The sequence below is a fragment of the Triticum dicoccoides genome, chromosome 7B (assembly GCF_002162155.2).
Source record: "Triticum dicoccoides isolate Atlit2015 ecotype Zavitan chromosome 7B, WEW_v2.0, whole genome shotgun sequence".
Classification (NCBI taxonomy): domain Eukaryota; kingdom Viridiplantae; phylum Streptophyta; class Magnoliopsida; order Poales; family Poaceae; genus Triticum; species Triticum dicoccoides.
The window spans coordinates 408,719,544-408,737,371 of record NC_041393.1 but is presented as its reverse complement, the minus strand read 5'-3'; positions in this window follow the sequence as shown (position 1 = coordinate 408,737,371).

The window sequence follows — 17,828 nt, the reverse complement described above, 5'->3', positions numbered from 1 at the left end:
AGGACCTTGGGGTCATCTCGCTGTCCTCAAGATGGTTTGGCTCACTATCTTCCCTAAAGTTCTGCCTGGCGTAAGAGATATGACTCTGAAAGAGAAACAAGGAGACACGTAACAGGTTTCACAATTATATAAGCAAATAAATGGATCTGTTCTGCATAAGGAACATGTTTTTACAACTACAATTTGAAACTGGTAGTTGTTGCAAACATCCAACCAGATGTAAACAGCAAAGCAAACAGTAGTGGATGAAATGATGCCTATCCAAATCTATACTAGAACAAAGTTTGAAAGCTTGAGAAGGATGAACTTACATTACATGTTAACACATGCTGGACAAAGCCCTTCTCCATATTGATGGAAGGATAATTCAATAAATTCCCCAAAGAAAATTCTTTATAAGCGTTATCATTATTCTACATTTTGCAAAGAGTAAATATAGATCAAATAATATTGGAAGAAACAGAGGATAATGAAGCTCAGGTGCAGACCGATGATACATAATCAAATAGCAATTAATTAAGTACAGTGTTACAAGGCAAAAGGGAGAGAGGTACTGACAAGAGCAATGCAGAGCCCATTATTGTTTTGAGATCGTATGATCCTTTGAGCAAGGAGATTCATCTGAAATTAGTTTTCATACAAGAGAGAAGGTAAGGCACAAGCAGGAATTTAGGAGTTCAAATTTTGAATTGATATCATAGACAGTACCTGACGCTGGGCTCCCAGCAGTTCTAACAGGGGTTTGGCCACTGGAGTAGGGGTAAAGTGTGGTACAGTTGGGCCTGTGTTTTCTCTGGCTGCTGATCTATCTGATTTAACAGGTATCACTACCTTCTCCAAATACCTAGTTTGTACTCCTTGAGGATCTGCACTCACCCTCTTCCTTTTGGACATCTATTACGAAAGAACAACATTTGACTGGAAAAACATAGTGTGACGACACATGGAAAAGGTACAGAAAATGGATAGGTATGGCATATACTCATATATGATGCTTAAACTAAGAAGATGGTGTAACAAAGTGGAAGTAATGCAAGAGGTCAGATGCAAAATATGTGCGACCAATACAACTTTGCAAAGTTAGAGCAAGCACCTTGATGGGTGAATAAGATAGGCCATCCTCCACCATGCCAAGTTTGTTAGCTAGTGGATCGTTCCGCAATATTCCTCTCGTGCGCCCATTCTCATATTCATTTTGATAATGTTCAATATCTGACATACATGAAAACATAAAAACAAGTGAGATTTTCTTTGTAATGCAGAAGTGATTCTAATCCAATACTGCTTCCCTGTAAACCCCTTTCTGCTATCTCTGCAATTCTTTTAAAAGATGCCATGCATGTTGTAATTTGTTGTGTGCATTAATATAATGTGGCCTACTACTCAAAATATGAGAGCTCCAGAAGTGATGACACTTCGCAGATGACAGCTTCAAGATATAGTAAAGAAGAACAAGTTGACCTGACCTCACAGATTCAAAATATACTAAGGGAGAACAACTCGACCTAACCAGTCGACCGCAAGAGAAGAGTATCATCTTAAAGAAGAGCAGAAAAGCAAGCAGATTGAAGATATTACAAGTCTTTCAATACAATGTCGGTTGCCCACCCATGACGAACCAGAGCGCACAGAGAAATACTATTGTTTCCGGTCTCTCCATATGTGGCTCATATGCATTTCGAAACTAAAGTAGGAACATTTATCTAACCAATTAAACATCTCTCAGTTTTACTAATATCAGCAATAATATCATATATGAATTTGTACAACTAAGCTTGTTTAGCTCGATGGGTGGAGCAGTGCTATTACGACACGAACCACGTAGGCTGATTGTGGTCATCATAAAATGGGGAAAACATAAGCATGATGAGTACAGTGTTGACTGTGGCAGTGGGATGGCAGATCTGAAGCTGCAAACCGCGCAAAGGGTAGTTAGCAACCGATGTTTGCTTTGAAATAACAACTAAGATTTGGTATGGACAAGAAAGTACGGTCAACAAGTGACAAAGAAATGCAATTATGTTGTCTCTCTATATGTAGCGACATGCATTTGGAAACGCAAGTGGGACCTTTAGCTAACCAATTAAATGTGTCGGTAAACTAATATCAATATCATATCACAAATCATATTTGAACAACTAAGCTTTCGAATTCTGAGTGCGTGTTGTTTAGCTTGAAGGGTGGAGTAATGCTAGTACGACAGAAAGCACCTACGCAGATCATTGTATAGTAGATAAAAGGGGAAAACCCTAAGCATCAAGAGAAAAATCACGAAAGTGGAACTAGCTGGACAAGTGGGTGGCGCACATGCTTTTCGAAACGAATATAGGAACATTAGGTGACCAATTAAACATTCCCTATTTTAGTGATATGAGCATCATATCAGATTCGTATTTCAACACGTAAGCTTTGAGTTGAGGTCTTGAGGAGCAGTGCTAGCATGACACGAAGCACCTACGATGATGGTAGTGAATATAAAGGGGGGAAACCATAAGCTTTACAAGTATAGTGCCCGTGCCATGGCGGATCTGAAGGTGCAAACCGGGCAAAGCTACTTCGTAACCAATGTTTGCTTTCAACTAGCCACTACGATTTGGTACGGACAAGAAAAGTATAGTAAACAAATTACGATCTATTTTGTGGTTGAGATCGATAACTTAAGCACATATGAAAGGGTACCACCTCTCTTGCGACACCTTGTAGGCCTATGCTGATACGTTAAGGGTGTTGCGGGTGCGATGGCTGTCGGCGGCGGGGAAGAAGACTTTAGACGGCAGACGGCCGGGTCAAGGGATATATCCTGTTGCCATGGACGAGGCGGTTGTAGGAGCGACAACGGCAAGGTGGACGACGGCACCGATGAAGCGAGAGGAGGCGATGAAAGGATCCTGCTCCAGCGCCGTGGATGAGAGACGTCCATCTCTTGCAGTGGATGACGGGGTAGAGGTAGCGGCTCCGGCAAGGTGGAGGATGGGGTGGCGGACGGAGGAGGCTGGCCGCAGTCCAGAGGTTGTCGTGCCGCCGATGGTGTATGAATGGGGAAATGGGGGAGGGGGATCTCAAACTTTGGGACGCGCTTCTCTGAAATGGGGGGAAGTTACGAACTTATCCCTCATTTAAAATTTTGGACATCGCGTCGGTTGGGGATAGGACGGTAATCTCGCATCTCCCAAATATTTGCCGGTAACTATTTTGGGCAAGGAGAGGGTGTTTTGCCGCCCACGGTTGGCGCCCATGGTGTATGAACGGGGCTGATAGGTAGGGCGGTTGTGTCACGTCTGATGTTAGTTACACATTTGCCCCTATTTAAAATATTAGCCTACATCGATTTTGGATGAGGAGAGTTTGTTTTGCCGCCCACCGTGTATGAATGGGGAAATGGAGGAAGAGACACATGTATTTCGAACGGTCTTGAATCAAATGTGTTTTGCCACCCACGTTTGGCGCCCACCGTGTCTGAATGGGCTCAGAGGCCGTCGTGTCACGTCTGATTGAAGTTACTAGTCTACCCCTATCGACAACAATGTAAATCCGGTCGATAAGGATGTCAAGTGTCAGGGGTAGATAGTAATTTCCATCTCGCAAACACTTGCTTTGGGCAGCCCACAAATTATAGTGGGTGTTTAGCCGCTTCGTTCAAAACTTAGGAGAATTAGCATTCACGTTTGCCCAGGGCCCTGGCAAACTAAATTCAAATCCAATTTGTATTTGATTACGAATATCCATAGATAATTATACGTTTTGTTATTTATTTCTTCAAAACCACAACAAAGATTTATTCCACCTTTATATATGATTATGATTTAGAAATGTCGTGATTTTCAAATTCAATAGTTTGGATACACTCTGAGTCAAACAGTTATTTCATTCAATACAATATGCTCACACGAAAAATAGTTCACCTTATGTCAATCATACAAGTACTGAGGATTACCTCGCCTAAAAAATTCGGATCATTACAACACATGGACAACATAGAGGGTCTGTGACGCCCGAATAATTAAGCTACAGCAATTCACTGCTAATGATGCCACGTAACCATGGTTACTGTTGTTAAACTCACATTGATTTGGAACCGATTCAAATTTGAATTTGAAATATAGTCAAATAATTACTTCTTAAGTTAATTATACAAAATAGTTCATGATATTGCAAATAATCCCAAAGCAATTATATAAACAAAACCATCATTTTATAAAGTACTAGATACCCAAAATAATTAAAACAGTGGCCAAAACAATATTTTAACCACTTTTAAAATTATAAAAAATTCCAAAGCTTTTCAAATGCCTCCCAAACTTTTTGTGGCAGTGCCATATAATGCAGTGTTATTTATGGGACTAGTTACATGTTTTACAAAAGCCAGTTAGTGTATAAAGAAAATACAAAACCTAAAAAAAGAAGAAAGTCTCCTGTGCACTTGGCCCACCATGAATAGTACAAGGCACAGCCCAACTCACCTCATCCTCTTCTTCCTGTTCACAGCACACCCCGTGGACGATCTGAGCACGTCCATGGATGGTGATCTCCACGTGCCGAACATACAGCTCCCCCCTGGATGCCTACAAGATGAACCCCGTGACCCCTGCAAACCCTAGCCATCCCCTGTTCCCCTCACTCTCGTTTTCCTCCTCGTTTTCGTCTCCACCGAAGCAGAGTCGCCGCCTTGCCTTCGTCCATCCCGCGGCCACCAGCCTCCACTCTCCGCGCCAAGAGGTCCAGGAGCTCCGTCATCCTCGACTACATCGCATCCGTACCAGGGAACCACGAGGACAACGCTACACCGACGGGATCGAGCGTCTTCCTCATCTATGGCCGTCACTGCCCCGCGCCCGATCTGCCTCACCGGAGCTTCTCCGCCTCGCCGGACACGTCCTATGCCTCCCCTGTGAGCGGCACCCCCATTCCCCTCATTCCCCCCTCTGTTCGTCGCTCCGTTGTGCCGCCCCGTGCCGTCCACATTCCGTCCAGTGGCCCCGGTCCTCGCGACTGCGCCCAACACCGAGCCCGCGTCTAGTCCACGCCCCTAGCGTGACCTGCGCCCGCCCGCGCGTGCGGCCTCCGTGCCCACTTCGCGCTCCACTGTCCTCGCCGACCTTGCATGTCGCCCGCGCCCGCATGCTGCTTCGTGCTGCCTTGTGAGCTACTATCGCTCCTCCCCTGCTGCTCGCTAGCCGCTGCTGCTACCCGCTTGTACTGCTCCTGTTGCCACTGCTCGGCTGCTTCTGCTGCTTCCATTCTGCTACTGCTCCCGCTAGCTGCTACTATGCACTTGCGGCTGCTAGCCATCGTTGCTTGTGGTTCTGGTGCCATAGCTACTACTGTTGTTGGTTGAGGCCGTAGGCACCTAGGCCTCCTGTAGCTGCCGTGGCCATGGCCTTGGCCTTTGCGCATGGCCGTGTGGTGGCCGGCCTATTAGTTTATTTTGGTTAGACTAATTAGTGATTAAGTATAGCCAAATGACATGTGGACCCTGCTGCTAATTAAAGGTTAAAACAAATAAAAATATATAAACCCATGACATGCAGGACCCACTTCTATTGTTCACATGTTGACCAGTCAATTGTTGACTGGGTCAACCCAGCCACTAGACCCCACTTGTAAGCCAGTGTAGGTAAGCTGCAACTGTGTGCACTTAGCAATTTCCTTTAAAAAAGAATTAAAACAAATTCTAAAAATGCAATAAACTTCGATAATTCATATAAAATAATTCGTAAGTCGGATGAAAATACTTTGTACATGAAAGATGCTTAGAACGACGAGATGAACCAGAACACGCAACCCGTTCGTCCGCCACGCGTCCCTAGCATAATGAACCTACAACATTTCACCTCCGATTCATCTGTCCGAAAACGTGAAACACCGGGGGTACTTTCCCGGATGTTTCCCCCTTTCGCCGGTATCACCTACTACCGCGTTGGGGCACACCTAACACCGCTCATTGTCATGTCATGCATCGTCATGCTTATGTTTGCATTATATTTACTGTTTCTTCTCCCTCTTCTCTCCGGTAGACTACAAGACCGACGCTGCTGCTGCCCAGTTCAACTACGGAGTTGACGACCCCTCCTTCTTGCCAGAGCAACCAGGCAAGCCCCCCCCCCCTTGATCACCAGATATTGCATATTCTCCTCTATACTGCTTGCATTAGAGTAGTGTAGCATGTTACTGCTTTCCGTTAATCCTATTCCGATGCATAGCCTGTCATTGTTGCTACATCTGTTGATACCTTACCTGCAATCCTAAATACTTAGTATAGGATGCTAGTTTATCATCCGTGGCCCTACATTCTTGTCAATATGCCTTGCTATACTATCAGGCTGTGATCACTCGGGAGGTGATCACGGGTATATACTATACATACATACATACTATATAGATGGTGAATAAAGTCGGGTCTGCTCGTTGAGTACCCGCAAGTGATTCCGATGTGGGGGCTGGAAGGACAGGTGGCTCCATCACGGTAGAGGTGGGCCTGGGTTCTCGACGGCCCCCGACTGTTACTTTGAGGCGGAGCGACAGGGCAGGTTGAGGCCACCTAGGAGAGAGGTGGGCTTGGCCCTGGTCGGCGTTCGCAGGTTGCTTCATAATAACACGCTTAACGAGATCTTGGTATTTGATCTGAGTCTGGCCACTGGCCTATACGCACTAACCAACTACGCGGGAAAGATATGGGCACTCAACGTCGTGATATCAGCCGAAGCCTTCTTGATGTCAGCGACTGAGCGGCGCGTGCCGGATTGGAACGTAAGCCTGCTCTTGTATTAAGGGGGCTAGTTCTGCTTCCGATCGCCCACGCAATGTGCAGGTGTGCAATGGGCGATGGGCCCAGACCCCTGCGCGCATAGGATTTAGACCAGCGTGCTGACCTCTCTGTTGTGACTAGGTGGGGCTGCAATGTGTTGATCTTCCGAGGCCGGGCATGACCCAGGAAAGTGTGTCCGGCCAAATGGGATCGAGCGTGTTGGGTTATGTGGTGCACCCCTGCAGGGAAGTTAATCTATTCGAATAGCCGTGTCCCTCGGTAAAAGGACGACCCGGAGTTGTACCTTGACCTTATGACAACTAGAACTGGATACTTAATAAAACACACCCATACAAGTTCCATAGAAAAACCCGGTGATCGCTTTTTCACAGGGCGACGAGGGGAGGATCGCCGGGTAGGATTATGCTATGCGATACTACTTGAAGGACTTCAATCTACTCTCTTCTACATGCTGCAAGACGGAGACTGCGAGAAGCGTAGACTTCGATAGGACTAGCTATCCCCCTCATATTCCGGCATTCTGCAGTTCAGTCCACTGATATTGCCTCCTTACACATATACACATGCATATGTAGTGTAGATCCTTGCTTGCGAGTACTTTGGATGAGTACTCACGGTTGCTTTGCTCCCTCTTTTCCCCCGTTTTCCTCTTCTTCTCGGATGCCGCAACCAGACGTTGGAGCCCAGGAGCCAGACGCCACCATCGACGACGACTACTACACTGGAGGTGCCTACTACTACGTGCAGGCCGCTGATGATGATCAGGAGTAGTTTATGAGGATCCCAGGCAGGAGGCCTGCGCCTCTTTCGATCTGTATCCCAGTTTGTGCTGGCCTTCTTAAGGCAAACTTGTTTAACTTATGTCTGTACTCAGATATTGTTGCTTCCGCTGACTCGTCTATGATCGAGCACTTGTATTCGAGCCCTCGAGGCCCCTGGCTTGTATTATGATGCTTGTATGACCTTTGTTATTTGTAGAGTTGTGTTGTGATATCTTCCCGTGAGTCCCTGATCTTGAGCGTACACGTGTGCGTGTATGATTAGTGTACGATTGAATCGGGGGCATCACAAGTTGGTATCAGAGCCGACTGCCTGTAGGAATTCCCCTTTCACACTCCTTGGCCGAAGTCGAGTCTAGACTTTACAAAACTTTTACTAACATGGCTGTGCGGCCCATGGTCCCACGTCGCCATTGGGTGGTATTAGGATCTTTTATTCCTCATCTATGCTCTGGGACTCTGATCTCTCTTCTATTCCGGTTAAATGAATTTTGCTAAATCTAACATTAGGATCTCGTGATCACTTTCACCCGGAGAGCATCTTATTACCGATGGTCGACTGCTGCACCAGAAGATTTTGAAGTTACTCTCCGATACTCTTTTGAGACTTTGTGCCCGTTGCTTTTGCAATTCCCTACCATCGAAATATCTCTACGGATAAATACATACACTTGCCGTTCTTACTTTTATTCCCAGTTGATCTTGTTATTACAAGATACCTTGAAATCCTTTCTATTATTCCGAGAATATTTTGTGCCTACTCCCTTGCAGTTCCTTGCCACCTGAATACCCCTACGGATAATTTCTCGCCCTTATCGAGTATCCGTTCATCCCCATTTGTTCATGTGTTTCACATTGGTCTTCGAAATACTATTCGATCCTCCAAAAATCTTTATTAGCTTATTGCTCTGCAATACTTGTCTGCTTGCATTATGGATACTTTCCATATGTCTGACAATATTCGTTAGTATCCTTAGGCACCATCATTTTGATCCCATTGATTCAACCTGAGTGCGAATGCACGCAATCATCAGTTGATCCTTTTAAATTATCTTTCCGGCTCAGACGTCATTTTAAACATGAGCTTGTTCTCGACCAATCTATTTGCCGTCAATTGTACCCTTAGGTCTATTGAACTTATCCACCCTTGATCAGAGCATCCTCTTCTGATCCTTCGATTTGGAAATCATAATTCCTTTGATATCTAAGCATCGAATCATTCAGATGTTCTATAATATGATGCCCTTGCATTCTTTCTTCAACTGGTTATGTGCCGATGCTCACATCATCTCCGCTATCGACTGTCAAATCCTTTGTTGGATTATTATTCGGCAATGTCCTTCATATTTAATCGCCTTGTGAATTCTTCCCTGATACATAATGCCATTAGTAAATCCTATTCTCTGATTTGGCCAACCATGCTCTTCTTCCGAGCTGGAGTTATTTGCTCATGTAGTTTGTGGTATGTGTTCCTAAGATTCCCTTATGGGTTGAACCTATACCTTCTGTCGTGGATTTGTCACGGCAGATGTCCTTAGTGTCAGGACTTAGTCGCGAGGCCAACACATCTTTGTGATAGCTTGAGAGGGGTTGGGCGGAATCGAGAGACGCAACACAAGACAAGGATTTAGATAGCTTCGGGCCCCGGGAAACATCATCCGGTAATAACCCTACATGCTGTTTGTGGCTAGGTCTCATTATGATCATGAGGGAGTCGCCGGTAAGCCGGCTCTTTGTGTCTAGCCCTAGAGATTGTTTCTTGTTGCTTGTTCCCTCTTGGGGTGCCTTGCCCCTCCTTATATAAGTTAGAGGGGCGAGTTACATGTGGAGTCCTAGTAGGACTAGAACTAATCTATCTTCTCTTACAAGTTGAATACAAGTCTGGGTCTTGCTTCCTTGTAAAGGAAATATTAGTCAGCCCTTTTCTCTTAAGCCGGCCCATCATAACGCGAGCCGGCCTTCTGGGCTTTGGGCCTAGTCTTCTATCTAACCAGCCCACCGGGTTACTAATGAGTCGCCAAGATTGGGCGGGTTATCTGTGAATCGCCAAGCTCCAGGCGGGTCACCAGTGAGTCACCACGCTCCAGTCGGGTCATACCTCCGGCCGGGTCATACCATGGGGTATATCCCCGACATTATCCCCCAATTTAATTTGGATTTATCCATGTTAAACTGATCCTGTAAAACAAACACAAGAACAAACTTTGATAGGTTGTGCTCCGGGTTAAATATTTTCCTGAACCGGCACCTGAGCATCTCTAAGTCCTTGTTATTTCCTCTTGGATGCATACTCAAGATCTTATAGCAAATCTCTTTTAACAGATATGTTCAAATTTTGCCAATGCAAAAAATCCAGATACTTCCTTTGAAAAATACGGGTCAACAGGCCAGCTTCAGAGTCAATTTTGCTGACATTGGTCTCTTGTTGAGAAATATTGTAAGAGATAATCCACTTGAGTCGGCTTTCAATGCTCTGACTTGACAAAAATATTGGTTGTCAAATATTCAACTTATATTCAGCCGGCTTGAAGATATAAAACTTGCCGGTTTATGATTATCAGAATTGTCGGGTTATAAATAGATGATGTCGAGTCATAATTGTTGCCGACGCCGGTTTATGATTTTTGCAGACACCGGGTCAATCTGATTTACTCAAACTAAGAATTTGAAGATATTTCTCCCTTATATTCGTATTACCTGTAGCCCCCAAGGGCCGGTTTAATCAGCATGAATAAGCCGGGACTTATCACCATGGCTTTAAATAAAATCCAGTTGTGTAGCCCCCATGAGTCGGCTATAGTCATAGTAGTGTAACTGAGTCATCATAGAAATGTCTTCAGCAAAGAACAATATGCATTAGCCCCCAAGTGTCGGGTCATTATGTAATGATGAGCAGGGACTTTGTAAATATGATTATGTAAATTTGAGCAGCAACGTGTAGCCCCCAAGGGCCGGCATAGTAAGATAATACTGAGCTGGGACTTTTCATTGAAAATAATATCATATGATGTAACCCCCATCCCGGGGCTTGAACCCACGTCCACAAGGTTAAGAGCTTTGTGCCTTACCAACTGAGCAATGGATCCTTCAATATAATGGAATAAGGCTTGTGTACCTTGAATTTTAACAGGAGCAATTGGTAGCCACCAAGGGCTGGCTTATTACAATGGATGAGTCGGATCTTCAATAAGGCCAATAAAAATGACTTTGCATTAGCCCCCAAGTGCCATGGTGCATGCTGGTAGTGACATGCGACTTGTATATTCGATGTAATCTCGATTTGAACAATGTAGCCCCCAAGTGCCGGGTCGTAAGCCTGCAGCGACTCGGGACTATTTCCTCCATTGTAAAATAAATCATGCCCATTGATAAAAATAATAGTCGTTGCGCTTAAAGCAACTTTGAAAACCTCAATCATAACACTGGTTATTGATAATCACAATAGAAATCCAGCCATGTTGGCTATTCAAGATTTGAATAATGTAATCCGGTATGAAAACCTCAATCATTCAATATCATCATGAAAATCCAGTCAGTTTTGTCTATTAAAGATTTGAATACCTTATCGGTTGACAAGTAAATCTGAAGTTTAAATACTCGGTGGCTCTTGGCCGATGGCGACTTAATGCGCATTCATGGTAAGCCGGAATTTTTATAACCCGGCGGCTTATAGCCTTTGAGAAAAATCCAGAACGAATAATCATTTTGAAGCATCAACTTTGGTAATGAGCTTGAACTTAATCATTTATATGTCATAGTTCTGCAAATCCTGCACAGAGTTTAAACAACATATGCCCTGGCGACTTAACATCAAAAGCCAGGGCGGGTAACCACCCAAATGTAGTCTTACCCTGCACATAAGTAGATCACAAGAACCCTTGGCGGTTTGCCGCAGGGCGGGTCATATAAAAAACCCGAAAAGAATCATAAATAGACAAGCCGGTTATCAATCATGATGTTAAGACACAATTAATGTTATTATACTTATGATCCTTTGGATGATACCACCGGTTTACGTGACCCAGAGGGTGAAGTTGATAACTCAACCCTGTAAAAGCCGGCACATATGATATTTGTGACAACTCAAATACTTGTGATTGTATGAAAATAGATAAAAAAATTGAGGCTTCTGATTCGAATACGATCAGTAAACCATTCCAAAGGGGTTAAGCTAAGATTCGAATACGATCATATAGCCCCCAGTGGCGTTGGCGTTGCCGATCAAAGTGGGTATCGACAGCTATGTTCTCTTTGGTTCGAATACGACCTATGTTTGAACAGGAAGCCCACAAATGACCTGAAGAGTTGTTTAGCTACGTTGATTCGAATATGATCCACGTCGATTCCCAAAGGGGTTGAGCTATGATTCGGATACGATCAAGAAGCCCCCAAGTAGGTTCAGCAGTTTGCTAATCAAAAGGGTATCGACAGCTATGTTCTCTTTGGTTCGAATACGACCTAAGTTTGAACAGGAAGCCCCCAAGTGACCATAAATTTGGCATTGCACCGATCAAGAGGGTACCGACAGCTATGCTCGATGAGCAGGAAGCCCCCAAGTGACCATAATAAGATAAGCCGTAAGGCATGATACCCATGTTTGAACCGCACATCATGGCAGCAAGTTCTTTTTGGAAACCTTTACTTTGTCTGAGAACTCGAACTTGCGAGAGATTAATTCTTTTTGAACCGGAACTTTAAACTGGATTTGAAATCTTCAAAAATTTGTGAGGGACAAATTTACCTTGAGCCGGATTTTGAACCGGATTTGAGAGCTTCAGTGCTTTGTGGGAGAAAGATGTCTCTTGAACCGGATTTTAAACCAGAGTCCTTATTTTGAGTCGGAAATCTTCTGACGCCTTTTAAATTTTCATCGATCTAGCCCCCGGGTCATACCATTGTAGCCCCCGAGTCTCAAGACGACTCGAGGAGTTGGCTTGAGATTCTCCATATTTGACCATAGCAGAAGGTATACATCATTGGCGTTGATAACGCGATGTGAATCCACAGAAGGTTGAGGTGACTGCGGCGGGTTATAAATGATACCGTATGAGCCGTGTCAACAACTCGGCCAATGGTTCCTTCCAATTGGCTGTTTGAAGTTAACCAAACTGTAGTAGCGGCGACTTATGCGCCTGCCCATTGAACCATCCAGTGCAGACGGCGGTTGATAATATATGATAATTTGCCTCCAATTTGTTGGAAGAAAACCGGGCTTCCCAAGTAGTGACTTGCTCATACTCAATAAACAGCTCATCCAGACAAGTGCGGCCCGGTGTGTCGATGTAGACCAGGCCGTGAGAGACGGACGGTAAAGACGACCGTAACATCAGAGGCAACATAGACAGATGAACCGACCGTGGCATTGTAAGCCGGTACGGACGGGCAAGTTGTCCTCCTTGTTGTAAGCCGGTGCGGGAGTCCGTTGAGTAACGACGACCACCTGGTTTTTGTTAGAGGTCGATCCAGACAGCCGCCGCATAGAAAATGGTGCAGACAGAAAAATCAATCACGATCAAAGTAGCCGTGCGGACGGCGGGTCAATCACGGGCACAGTCCCGGTTATTTGATGTAAACCGGGTCACAAGGATGGCAACTTGCACACGATTCATTCACCAGGTAATACGGCATGGACGAAACGCCGGCACAAGAACATTGCCAGTGCGCTCCATACCCGCAGTATAACGCCTCATATGAGGTGAAAAATTGTCCTGCATAAAAAGTATCGCAAGCCGGAGTATTTGCTTTTTTATAAAAATAATATGTGTTAATAAAATAGGTTTAGATGAATATAACCTGATTTGTTCGGATTACAGGAAACGGCTTCCTCATCAAACAAGCACTTGCTCTGTTTCAACTTTGCTTGTCACCTTTCCACAGCCACAGCGGGTCTCAGCAATAACAGGCCGACGGAAGGGCACCGACGGTTCAGGCACGACGAGTAGAGCAGCTCATCCCTGATGACAAGAACCAGCGGCTTGTGGAGGCAGGGCCGTAGGCATGGCCACAACGATGATAGAAAATGCAGTGGCAGCTTGGACATGGAACAGTGACTTGAGGCGGCCGAAGCGACTTAGAGTGAGGCCGGGGCGACTCAACGACGACGGCTCGACACCAAGACCAGCGACTCGGGGACGGAGTTGCGCGGGCGGCTCCCCCGCGGAGGGTCGCAGCTGCGGAGGAGGCAGAAGTAGTGGCTCGCCGGTAGCGGCAGAGACGGCTCGTCGATGGCGCAAGGTGCAGTGGGCACAAACCGGCCCTGCTTGGAGACACGGAGTCCCGTGAGGTGGAGGCGTGACGACGACATAGTGACGCGCTTACCCCGGCGAGTCGAGGGGGAGCCATCTTGTGGCGCGGCTGCAGCCACGTAGCGGCGGCTCGAAGGTAACGTCGGCGAAGTGAAGCGGTGCCATCGGCGGGTCCACGGCCAAGGTGAACCGGGTGGCTCAGGGCACAGTTGCAGCTGTAATGGAGGCAGAGACCACGGCGGCTGATTACTCTGAATCCCCGTCCTTCTCCGGGTCGTGGTTGCTTTGATTTTTCCTTCTAGGACCAGGTCTTGATGAACACGGCTAGCAGATGGCAAATCGCTCTGGACCCCGCGAAGAAAATACAAAATACCTTTTATCCATGATCTTGTTAGTGCCTTCGTGGCTATAGATGTAGTAGTATTTAAATAATGTAGCACTTAATTAGTACTACTAGCCTTGGCCACGTACTAGTGCAAGTACTAATTGCTTCCTTGGATTTCTGCATCTAGATTAAACAATCCTCACCAGCCTTCAACCGTACTGATGTGGATGCAAACAGGAGCAACAATCTGACCCGGAACCGGGCAAACCGCAGCAATTGTTTAAAACCAACGCGTCAACTTGATTACTTGGTGACGTCGAGTCAGATTCTTATCCGGTCTCGTCTGCAGCGGAAAAAGCGATCTATACTCGGATTCAACGGGTCGCCGTGCAACGCGTGAGGCGCCGCACATGAACCCTAAAAACTCTACAAATCTCGCATCTACTGGCTCCAAATATTTGAACCATAACTCTGATTTTCCCACGATAAATTCGCTAGCTCTATCCATGGTCGCCGACGGGTCACGCGGTCATTCCACGCCGATTCTTTTTTCATCCGATTTAATTGCGAGTTTCTCGATCCCTGAGAGAAATCCCTTCAAAAACTCAACACCACCGTGCGCGGGCCCCACGGTGGGCGCCAACTGTCGTGGATTTGTCACGGCAGATGTCCTTAGTGTCAGGACTTAGTTGCGAGGCCAACGCATCTTTGTGATAGCTTGAGAGGGGTTGGACGGAATCAAGAGACGCAACACAAGACAAGGATTTAGACAGCTTCGGGCCCCGGGAAACATCATCCGGTAATAACCCTACATGTTGTTTGTGGCTAGGTCTCATTATGATCATGAGGGAGTCAACGGTAAGCCGGCTCTTTGTGTCTAGCCCTAGAGATTGTTCCTTGTTGCTTGTTCCCTCTTGGGGTGCCCTGCCCCTCCTTATATAAGTTAGAGGGGCGGGTTACATGTGGAGTCCTAGTAGGACTAGAACTAATCTATCTTTTCTTACAAGTTGAATACAAGTCCGGGTCTTGCTTCCTTGTAAAGGAAATATTAGTCAGCCCTTTTCTCTTAAGCCGGCCCATCATAACGCGAGCCGACCTTCTAGGCTTTGGGCCTAGTCTTCTATCTGACCAGCCCGCCGGGTTACTAATGAGTCGCCAAGATTGGGCGGGTTATCTGTGAATCGCCAAGCTCCAGGCGGGTCACTAGTGAGTCACCACGCTCCAGTCGGGTCATACCTCCGGCCGGGTCATACCACGGGGTATATCCCCGACACCTTCCTTAAAAATCGTATGAACCAGAAGGTTTTGACAAGTCATACCCTTCTAGTGTTTAGCAGATAATTTTCTACCATACAATTTCTTCGAGGACAAGAAGTGAATGGAAGGTTATGCATTATAGAAGTGGGAGTCGACCTTGAACTTTGTGTACATGCCCATGGACACGATGTAGATCTTATCATTTAAGCTTCTCTTAAATTAATTATTCCCTTGGTATAAGTACATCTTATATCTGGGATCTGGCCTTTTTCAATCGTGGTTCCAACCATAATCTCCTTTAAATACCATTTCTCGTGCATGTTTAAGCACTTACCTTTTATAGAGCAATACCCCGGTCCAAGCTCTACTTTGGACTGTCGTCGAGTATTACCCCCCTGGTATCTCGAGATTATCTTGGAACTGCATAACTTCTTATGAGTTCTTCATCAAGTACTAGATTCTCACTGATTACAATTTTTCATGGACTCTGAGTTATTAAACACTCAAAGACACCAATAACTGAACCGAGTCCGCACTACAGTTCAACTACTCTTAGTAATCTTCTTTAAGTACGAGTTTGTACCCGATCAAGCCATTCCTAGCCTGCTCGGCTATATCCTTATCATGCAACTTTTTAACTGTGCTACCTGGTCCTTATTCCCGGAGCACCACTTTCGACGATGAGCTAAGCTTACGTCGATTTTCCTCATCATATCATTTTGCCTTGAACAGCAAGCTTGATTTTGAGCTTGTGTCGTACTTGTGGTTCCAATAACCTTTCGCTTCATCAGTCCTTTGACTTGATGTCATCGCTCATCGATTACACCTTCGTGAAATCTCTCGACAATTGTGTCGTGATCATCATCAACATTTTGAGCTCTTCCAGGATATCGATCGAATTCATGAAGAGAAATACCATCCTTGCCCTTGATGATTTTTATTATCATCGACAACACCCTTGACTTCCTTTCATCACGAACTTGTCCACATTATGAATACAACTTGCTCTCCGGCTAGTGTTGTGTTCTGCCTTGAAGTATTACTGTCTTTTCTCTCGAGAATGTTGTGGGCATTGCTCCACCTCTTAGAAAATTCTCGGTATGATGATACTTCTCACCATCACCATTCTTACTTGGTCCCCGTGTTGTTTTTAACCAGGATACCAATATGCTATCAATGTTGCTTGAGTTCTGTACTTCTAGCAACCCTATTGCTTTGGAGTTAATGGTCGGTAGTTTCACTCTAATTAAGTCTATTGCTTATTGAATCATCATTCAAACATTGATCGTGCTACCTACTCCAGATTTCCGGGTGCACCCTTCTATCATTGTAAATTGTGTATGTTTTCCTCGAGCATACATCATTGTATCATTTGACCTGACTAATGTTATCTCCTTGTTCACATAATTGTGGAAATCCATCTTCTTGGAAATCCCAATGAATTGTCACTGAGTTCATCAACCACCTCCTCATTCTCTCCTTGGTTTAATGATGAACTCTTGTCTCGGAACTCACTTCCATAGTTCATTTCCCGAGAATCTTACATTGCCATCTCGTCAATTGGTGTCGCACCTTCTCTTCTCAGGCATCCTAAGTTTGAGGTATCCTAACACCAATCAGATCTGAATCTCGGTCGGATATGATGGTTGGAACATATTTTCAAAAGTTATAACATTGGTCTTTATATGACCCGGTAAGGTGATGTCATGCCTAGCACACCTGGCCAGAGGACCTATTGTTATAGTTTCCTTTTGGCAAGGTTAGTCATTCTTTCATGAGGAAATTGTAAGACTTATTCTACAAGTTGTTCCTGATGGATCCTTTTTGTTTCCAAAATCTGATCTTCACCTGATGACCATGTCAATGCTATCTCGAAGCATGTCTATGGTACTCCGATTTTCAACAAGAACATTTGAAGCCCAATTCTAAATGTTTCCTGCTCACTTATCCAAACACCGTTGTATGGGTAATGTCATGAAATTTCTCTCCCCTATCTAAAGAGTTTTCTACATTATATCTTGTCATGGATATCATGCTCTGCTTGTCCTTGGGAAGGATATACCCTTGAAATATGTGTTTAAACACATTTTCCTTTCCATTGTTCTGTTTAATCTGATAATCATATTTTCCTTTCCATTGGTTGGTTTAACGTTTCTTGTGATCTATATGATCTAAGCAGTAATATTCTCCTACTTATGTAAACACCTCGGTGTACAATTCTGTCAGCAAGACCCTATTACTATTGTTGATGACATTCCGGTAGCCACCGATGGACGAGAACTTTGCCTATTGGTCTGCCTCGTTGAACGAGCAGGAAAATGGTTCTCTTCGTCCCTCACCCTTGGTACCAACTTTGTTGCCTACATAACGGTCAGGCTATCCTCTGACATGCCTTCCTTACATGATCGTGTAAGACGTCATCGCCTTCCTACTTTTAACCCACATGGTGCGCCCAT